This window comes from Mytilus californianus, unplaced genomic scaffold, assembly GCF_021869535.1.
Source record: "Mytilus californianus isolate M0D057914Y unplaced genomic scaffold, xbMytCali1.0.p SCAF_3, whole genome shotgun sequence".
NCBI lineage: Eukaryota > Metazoa > Mollusca > Bivalvia > Mytilida > Mytilidae > Mytilus > Mytilus californianus.
This window is the reverse complement of record NW_026262679.1, coordinates 64,664,591-64,674,451: the sequence shown is the minus strand read 5'-3', so window position 1 is coordinate 64,674,451 and position 9,861 is coordinate 64,664,591. Positions and strand designations below refer to the sequence as shown.

General features: G+C 30.1%; 1 long non-coding RNA gene across 1 annotated transcript in view; it reads right to left on the bottom strand.

Moving 5' to 3' along the window:
* Positions 1-2,914: 2,914 nt before the first annotated feature.
* LOC127733205 (uncharacterized) overlaps positions 2,915-9,861 on the bottom strand; it is a 46,399-nt gene continuing 39,452 nt past the window's right edge. The window contains exons 2-4 of the long non-coding RNA XR_007996906.1: positions 5,769-5,948; positions 3,689-3,767; positions 2,915-3,319 (exon numbers count right to left, since the gene is read on the bottom strand). This is a non-coding gene — a long non-coding RNA (uncharacterized LOC127733205). The remainder of the gene's footprint in view (positions 3,320-3,688; positions 3,768-5,768; positions 5,949-9,861) is intronic.

Below are 9,861 nucleotides of genomic sequence, written 5' to 3'. Positions count from 1 at the left end.
CAGCTATGTTTGGTGTATGGGACAATTGTTAGGTGCACATTTCTGTCTGACATGTATTATCTGACCTTGACCTCATTTTCATGGTTCATTGGTCAGTGATAAGTTTTTTTTGTAATTTTGTCAGTTTATGAGATACTATGAGTAATAGGTCAACTATATTTGGTGAATGGAATGTATGTAAGGTGTACATGTCGGTCTAGCTGGTATCATCTGACCTTGACTTCATTTTCATGGTTTATTGGTCAATGTTAGATTTTTGTGTTTTGGTTGGTTTTCCAAATACTATAGCAATATGTCGGCTATGTTTGGTGTATGGGACAATTGTTAGATGCACATTTCTGTCTGACATGTATTATCTGACCCTGACCTCATTTTCATGGTTCATTGGTCAATGATAAGTTTTTGTAATTTTGTCAGTTTATGAGATACTATGAGCAACAGGTCAACTATATTTGGTGTATGGAATGATTGTAAGGTGTACATGTCTTTCTGGCATTGTTCATCTGACCATGACCTCATCATAGAACATTGATAATGTTAAAGTCCTATGATATGAGTTCCTTGAAATTTTTATGTTACAGAAATTATTGAACCAATGCATACATCTGATGTTCAGTAGTTGTCGTTTGTTGATGTGGTTCATAAGTATTTCTCGTTTCTCGTTTTTTATATAGATTAGACTGTTGGTTTTGAATAGCCACCAACTTGTGATAATTTGACGCACACATTAATTTCGAAAATAATGATTATATCATTAAACCGTCTTCATTACTGATTAAAATAAAGATTTAAAATGAAAATAGTAAATGATATATAGTCGAAAAGAGCAATTAACCAATGATGTTGGCTGCCATTAATGCCAGTTTTTTCTTTCTAAATATTTTGAAAAAAGTTTTATTTTTTAAATAAGCAAACTTTATTAAAAGTTTTATATTTGGTTTGATATTTTTGAACTGTCTTTTTTTTTTTTGGCTCACTCAAGGATTTGTATAGTGAGAAGGATTGGAATCTCGCGGTATATCGACACTTCTCGAGTATCGTGAAATGTTGCATACTCGCCACTATAAATTTATACGCGCCTGTTAGTAAATATCCGGTCGAACAGCGTGTATTGCAAGATAATCATTTCTGACTTGTTTGTTGTTAGGTTTAGTTTGTTTTAGCATCTTTGATCAATATTTTGTTTTAATCTGCAAAGATATCACGATTCCTTCTGAGTATGTCATATTGAGGACCTCTCTCAAGCTGGAAAATAAACTTTGATAGTCGTTTACATTTGGCAGTTGCCGAAAATTATCGCAATTATGTTGTTGTTTTTCTTGTGATCGTAATTTGAGTAGCCCAACACATCTTTATGGTACTTGTAATAGCTGTTTAAGATAACCCCAAAGAGAAGGTCAAAACAATTATTTATTTTTGCAGCTTGTCTTTGTCCTTTCTTCTAGTATATGAAACTGACCCAACTACCACAAGAGCATTGACCATGTTGACAGTTAGAGGAAATCATACAGTCTTCAAGAATAGTAAGTCTCCATACAATATCTGTATGTTGATTTTTTATCATAGTTAAGTTATGAATAAATTTAACAGAATCAATATACATGTACAAATGTAAGGTCCGCAACAAATGAGAAATTAAATGAATTCATTGATTTTCAAGAATTCTCGTCTGTTCAAACTGCAAATACATGAGTTGTAACTGGAACTATAGAGGTTTGAGTTCAATGAAGGACTGGCAGGAAGTTAAAAATAAGTTCATGATTATAAACAACAGTAAAATAGAAACTGAAATGATATGGAGTAAATGTACATGTACATGGGACTAAATCGCACCCAATACATAGAAAACATAGAAAATTATCAATGAACATGGCTTTTATTCCTGTTCTTCATCTTGACAGTTGATGTAGGGTCTTCAACAATGAATGTATCATTCATATCCTAAAGTCAATGGTTGTACCCATGGCAAGTACAAGTAAATTTCCCTTGTGAAAAACATTAGTAACACAAGCAACTAATATCATTTTACGAATAACTTTGATGGGTTATCTGCTTATTGTGTCATACACCCTACTCATAATTTGTTTCACATTTTTCACGTTGTGGCCTTTTAGAGACAACTATACAATATGGGTTTTTCTCATTGTTGAAGGCTGTACAGTTGCCTATAATTGCTTACATCCACTTCATTTGAATTTGATGGATAGTTGCAATTGTCTCATTGGCACTCATACATCTCCTTATTTTTATATTGGTAAAGATTTGACATTTTTTATTAGCATTAAGAGCATATATAAGTGGACAATCATTTCATTTTTAGGGGGTAAGGCAGGAGGATTTCTCTTGGACAGATTATTCACAAATAGTCAATATTATTTCATTTTTATCTGTTGCTCAGATTGTTTATGTCACATAGCTTCATTTTCATTTTTTTACGTAATTTTTCATGCTTAACATGCTTAATGTGAGGCAGAAATGCAGCAGCTTATTCATTTTCATCTTGAACGGGCAACATTATTTCTTCTACTAATTCTCACCAAGCTAAAATATTCATTCCCACATCACCCCACCTTCATCCCATTGACCCAATAAATCCATTGGTTATCCACTTTCAAAAAGTACCTACATTGTACCTAGAAAACCTATCTTAGTGAACACTGACCTGTCTTCGTTTACATCCTTGTCCTTTGATCTCCTGATAGTTGTCTTAATAGCAATCGTACCACATCTCCTTATTTTTATACCCACATGAAATATTTTTTTACATTCCTTATGAACCAAGCATGAAAGACCAAAAAATGGAACATTGTTTCAAACTAAACTATCTGGGAACACCCAACCACAGAAATGCTGGTACCTGCTATGACATGTATGAAGACATGTATTCTGGATGTCTTGTATTAAAAGAAGTTTGTTCTTGCTGACAAATTTTATTAACACACAAAGCAATATTAAAACATGTTAATTTTCCAAGTCCTTTTTTTAATTCCATTCATGACACTATTTGAATAAATATATAGTCACTGGTTGGATTTTACATATTGATAATGGTGATTTCATACTCTGGTTAACTTCCGTCTTAAGTTTGTCACAGGAGCTGACACAATTTTTATTTGAATTTTTGGAACATAAAGTATCCTCTGCGACGTGTACATCATAGAAAATACATTCTACAAATGTATGTCTTCTAGAGGCTTGGTTTGATGCCTTTCCCTGTATTGCATGCAGTATGAGTGATCATTTTGTAAGTCAGAATATGGTGTTATTTCTTGCACTTTCACCACAAAGAAACATATCTCCTTTCTTTAACTTTGTTATCCTGAAAATAACAAACATTTTTTTTTGTAAGACTAAAATACATAAAATATAATTATGGTTTCCCTGACATTTTCCATATTGTAAAATTATAATATTAATCCATTTAATTTCAAAGCAAAAAAAATAAAACATTACATGTAAAACAAAATACACCTGCCTACTACAAATTAAAAACGAATAAGAATCTAAAAATTACATTTTGTGGCAGTACTAGTACTAGTGCTGAAAGCTGTCAGAGCTGGCTAGAATTCAACTAAGAAATATTAAGAGATGTGGCACACTGGTATGATTCTTGCACAAATTCTGAATATAATGATTTTAAAGTAATTCTGGTATCAGTATTATTTTATATATTTAATAATGTAGTTACCTGATTATTTTCCACAGCCATAACCAACTATTGTCTTCAGAGAGAAGTACTTTTAGAATACAAAAAATATCTTTTACATCTGAAAGTAAAAAACTTAATGCAAATATGATGTTAAACAATTATACACAGTAACTGGAATTTTATTACTTATGTATCAAGAGTAAGCTACTCTCCTAGCTGTCCATATATAAAAGCTAAATAATTATTTTTTATCAAATAACATTTAGAGAATTTTGCAGTAATTTAAAAACGAATAATTGGGCACTCGTCACTGCTGGGTTATGTATAATCTGTTACTGTTTAAACCATGTAAACAGATGTAATTTACATGTTCACTATAATAATGCTGGGATATGTATTTTATTGAAATTAATCCAGTTATCGTGGGTTTTATGGTATACATATATATATATATGAACATTAACAAAGTAACACAGTTCATAATACATCACAAAAATAATAAAATACAAGACATGAATTTATGTATAATATGGAGTCTGGTCAGAAAAAGCTCAGAATTTTAAAGTCCGCATTGGCACATTATGCATCCTATACAAGTACATAACAGGTTGATTGTATTGGGGTAACAAGGATTAATTATGTACTTTAGTAGACATGTAGCCATCCCAAGAATATCAAATGTTTGACCATGACAACATAAAATTTTTGACTATTTTGGTATTTCTTTATATTTCAAATGATGAACCCAGACGCCCAAGAGTCCTGACAATACATGTATGAAGAGTTTTTAGTAGTGAGCTGAGAGTTTATAACTGCTCCTTGATGAAGTGCCTAATTTTACTTTCAAATTCTCCATACATTTACATGTGAATGGACCGTTCTTTTCATTTTGGTTTTTGTTTATGAGCGTTAAGAAATGTTGTGTATTGTGGAACACTTTTTGACAACAAAGCCTGAAAAATAGTCTTTCATAAAATTTCTTTTTATTCATTTGGGCAGTTAGAAAAATTATACTGGTCTGGGACGAGCGCTTGTGATTTATCCTGAAGACTGCAATATATATTTTTTATTTCATTAACTGAATTAGTCGCACTGAAATCGTACCCTTATCCCCCACACTTTTAAGCACATATATACACATATACAAATGTAACTATCTCCTGTTATCTTTGGTACAGGCCTGAGGTATACCAAAAAATTGGAGAGATAGACAGTCTTAATATATGATAGTAAGAACACGCCTTTAACTTGTAAATTAATAGTGTCCCTATATTTTCACTTTATACTACTGCCAAAATATGCTATCACCTATGACAGTAGCCTATGTGCAGTATGACTGTATGATATACTCAGTTGATGTGGTGAATGTAAGCAGGGTTCTGTAAACCCTTGAAGGCATAAAGGAATTTCCCAGTACATTTTCATATCAATTCTAAAGGAAAAAGCAATACCTTTTGGTGTAAATGTCCATGAAACAACAGATGCAAACTATGTATTCTACTGTAAACATTTTCATCACGTTCGAGGGACTACAGGAAGTATATTTATGTTAATTTGGTCCCGCCCATTATAACGACTTTTGGATGCATCTAGTAACCGTAGCGGTATTTTGAAAATATGATAATATCACACGTTATCATTTTGCAAGCCAAATGTTTTAGAAAGTACAACAAATAAACTATGATAAATTGATATAATTACGTTTTAGTGTTGAAATCGACCGATTGTGGCACTTTATTAATATTTTATCAGTCCACCCTTTTTTGCACTGACGCGGGACGATTTTTGACGGTTGGTCTGAAATAACCATTAAAATAACAACAACGAAAGCTCCTTACACTATATAGTTTATAATATGCACGCACCACACACATTTATTTCATATAATTCAAGTTTCAGAACACAATTCTGTATTATGAAGGAGGAGATTGAGATTAAAGTTGTGGTTTGGACCGCCTATTTGGGCGGGATTATTACGATGACCAATAGATAAAATGCATAGTATATTTAGATGCAGACAATGTGTTTTGTAAAGATATAAACTGTTTTTTGAATCAGAACTGTCATAAACTTACACTTAAAAGTATCACATCATGTAATTTTGTTATAGTATACTTACAAAACGCCGAGTTTATCTGGAAATGACATAAATTCAACTTGTAATGGTGGACGAAAAACGACTAACGAGATGCATCATGGTAAATCTCGCAAAATCTCATCATACGCAGCTTATTTCAATACAGCAATGCAAATAGTCCACGAGATTCCAATCCTTCTCACTATACAAATCCTTGGCTCACTGTTGAATATATGTAAATTTTATTTGAGTTTATCAGCATCTGTCTATAAATAATTTTGTTTTTGTTTCAGATACTATGAAGAAGATGTTTACAGCAAAGACCCCGAAAATGGAGCCATTGACGAAGACCAGGACAAGAAAATTAAAGGAAAGTATATTTAATTTTAGTCTAATTATAATTTTAGTTCTATTACAGTAGCAGGCCTTACCAAGTTCCAGTCAGTCACAGAACATGAAGATTGTTTCATTGAAGATTGGAAATGAGTAGCATGTAAGTATTTGGTTATACAATTGTACTTAAAACTATGTTCATATTTGTTAGGTCATTAAAATCAGTTTTTCCCTGGAAATTTACATATTCATCTGCATTTTTCTACAAGTAATTGGAAAAATATGACCTGATTTAAATTGTTTGAAATTCAGTTGAATTTTAATCATTTCTGTTCAAGTGTATACATCAGATTGTTTTGAATAGCCACCAACTTGAGTTCATTTGAGGCACACATTAATTTCGAAAAATAATGATTATATCATTAAACCGTCTTCATTACTGATTAAAATAAAGATTTAAAATGAAAATAGTTAATGATATATAGTCAAAAAGCGCAATTGACCAATGATGTTGGCTGCCATTAATGCCAGTTTTTTCTTTCTAAATATTTTGAAAAAAGTTTTATTTTTTAAATAAGCAAACTTTATTAAAAGTTTTATATTTGGTTTGATATTTTTGAACTGTCTTTTTTTTTTTGCTCACTGTTGAATATATGTAAATTTTATTTGAGTTTATCAGCATCTGTCTATAAATAGTTTTGTTTTTGTTTCAGATACTATGAAGAAGATGTTTACAGCAAAGACCCCGAAAATGGAGCCATTGACGAAGACCAGGACAAGAAAATTAAAGGAAAGTATATTTAATTTTAGTCTAATTATAATTTTAGTTCTATTACAGTAGCAGGCCTTACCAAGTTCCAGTCAGTCACAGAACATGAAGATTGTTTCATTGAAGATTGGAAATGAGTAGCATGTAAGTATTTGGTTATACAATTGTACTTAAAACTATGTTCATATTTGTTAGGTCATTAAAATCAGTTTTTCCCTGGAAATTTACATATTCATCTGCATTTTTCTACAAGTAATTGGAAAAATATGACCTGATTTAGATTGTTTGAAATTCAGTTGAATTTTAATCATTTCTGTTCAAGTGTATACATCAGATTGTTTTGAAAATAATGATTATATCATTAAACCGTCTTCATTACTGATTAAAATAAAGATTTAAAATGAAAAAAGTTAATGATATATAGTCAAAAAGAGCAACTGACCAATGATGTCGGCTGCCATTAATGCCAGTTTTTTCTTTCTAAATATTTTGAAAAAAGTTTTTTTTATTTTTTAAATAAGCAAACTTTATTAAAAGCTTTATATTTGGTTTGATATTTTTGAACTGTCTTTTTTTTTTTTTTTGCTCACTGTTGAATATATGTAACTTTTATTTGAGTTTATCAGCATCTGTCTATAAATAATTTTGTTTTTGTTTCAGATACTATGAAGAAGATGTTTACAGCAAAGACCCCGAAAATGGAGCCATTGACGAAGACCAGGACAAGAAAATTAAAGGAAAGTATATTTAATTTTAGTCTAATTATAATTTTAGTTCTATTACAGTAGCAGGCCTTACCAAGTTCCAGTCAGTCACAGAACATGAAGATTGTTTCATTGAATATTGGAAATGAGAAGCATGTAAGTATTTGGTTATACAATTGTACTTAAAACTATGTTCATATTTGTTAGGTCATTAAAATCAGTTTTTCCCTGGAAATTTACATATTCATCTGCATTTTTCTACAAGTAATTGGAAAAATATGACCTGATTTAAATTGTTTGAAATTCAGTTGAATTTTAATCATTTCTGTTCAAGTGTATACATCAAGATTGTTTTGAATAGCCACCAACTTCTGATCATTTGAGGCACACATTAATTTCGAAAATAATGATTATATCATTAAACCGTCTTCATTACTGATTAAAATAAAGATTTAAAATGAAAATAGTTAATGATATATAGTCAAAAAGCGCAATTGACCAATGATGTTGGCTGCCATTAATGCCAGTTTTTTCTTTCTAAATATTTTGAAAAAAGTTTTATTTTTTAAATAAGCAAACTTTATTAAAAGTTTTATATTTGGTTTGATATTTTTGAACTGTCTTTTTTTTTTTGCTCACTGTTGAATATATGTAAATTTTATTTGAGTTTATCAGCATCTGTCTATAAATAATTTTGTTTTTGTTTCAGATACTATGAAGAAGATGTTTACAGCAAAGACCCCGAAAATGGAGCCATTGACGAAGACCAGGACAAGAAAATTAAAGGAAAGTATATTTAATTTTAGTCTAATTATAATTTTAGTTCTATTACAGTAGCAGGCCTTACCAAGTTCCAGTCAGTCACAGAACATGAAGATTGTTTCATTGAATATTGGAAATGAGAAGCATGTAAGTATTTGGTTATACAATTGTACTTAAAACTATGTTCATATTTGTTAGGTCATTAAAATCAGTTTTTCCCTGGAAACTTACATATTCATCTGCATTTTTCTACAAGTAATTGGAAAAATATGACCTGATTTAAATTGTTTGAAATTCAGTTGAATTTTAATCATTTCTGTTCAAGTGTATACATCAGATTGTTTTGAATAGCCACCAACTTGTGATCATTTGAGGCACACATTAATTTCGAAAATAATGATTATATCATTAAACCGTCTTCATTACTGATTAAAATAAAGATTGAAAATGAAAATAGTAAATGATATATAGTCAAAAAGTGCAATTGACCAATGATGTTGGCTGCCATTAATGCCAGTTTTTTCTTTCTAAATATTTTGAAAAAAGTTTTATTTTTTGAATAAGCAAACTTTATTAAAAGTTTTATATTTGGTTTGATATTTTTGAACTGTCTTTTTTTTTTTGCTCACTGTTGAATATATGTAAATTTTATTTGAGTTTATCAGCATCTGTCTATAAATAATTTTGTTTTTGTTTCAGATACTATGAAGAAGATGTTTACAGCAAAGACCCCGAAAATGGAGCCATTGACGAAGACCAGGACAAGAAAATTAAAGGAAAGTATATTTAATTTTAGTCTAATTATAATTTTAGTTCTATTACAGTAGCAGGCCTTACCAAGTTCCAGTCAGTCACAGAACATGAAGATTGTTTCATTGAATATTGGAAATGAGAAGCATGTAAGTATTTGGTTATACAATTGTACTTAAAACTATGTTCATATTTGTTAGGTCATTAAAATCAGTTTTTCCCTGGAAACTTACATATTCATCTGCATTTTTCTACAAGTAATTGGAAAAATATGACCTGATTTAAATTGTTTGAAATTCAGTTGAATTTTAATCATTTCTGTTCAAGTGTATACATCAGATTGTTTTGAATAGCCACCAACTTGTGATCATTTGAGGCACACATTAATTTCGAAAATAATGATTATATCATTAAACCATCTTCATTACTGATTAAAATAAAGATTTAAAATGAAAATAGTAAATGATATATAGTCAAAAAGTGCAATTGACCAATGATGTTGGCTGCCATTAATGCCAGTTTTTTCTTTCTAAATATTTTGAAAAAAGTTTTATTTTTTAAATAAGCAAACTTTATTAAAAGTTTTATATTTGGTTTGATATTTTTGAACTGTCTTTTTTTTTTTGCTCACTGTTGAATATATGTAAATTTTATTTGAGTTTATCAGCATCTGTCTATAAATAATTTTGTTTTTGTTTCAGATACTATGAAGAAGATGTTTACAGCAAAGACCCCGAAAATGGAGCCATTGACGAAGACCAGGACAAGAAAATTAAAGGAAAGTATATTTAATTTTAGTCTAATTATAATTTTAGTT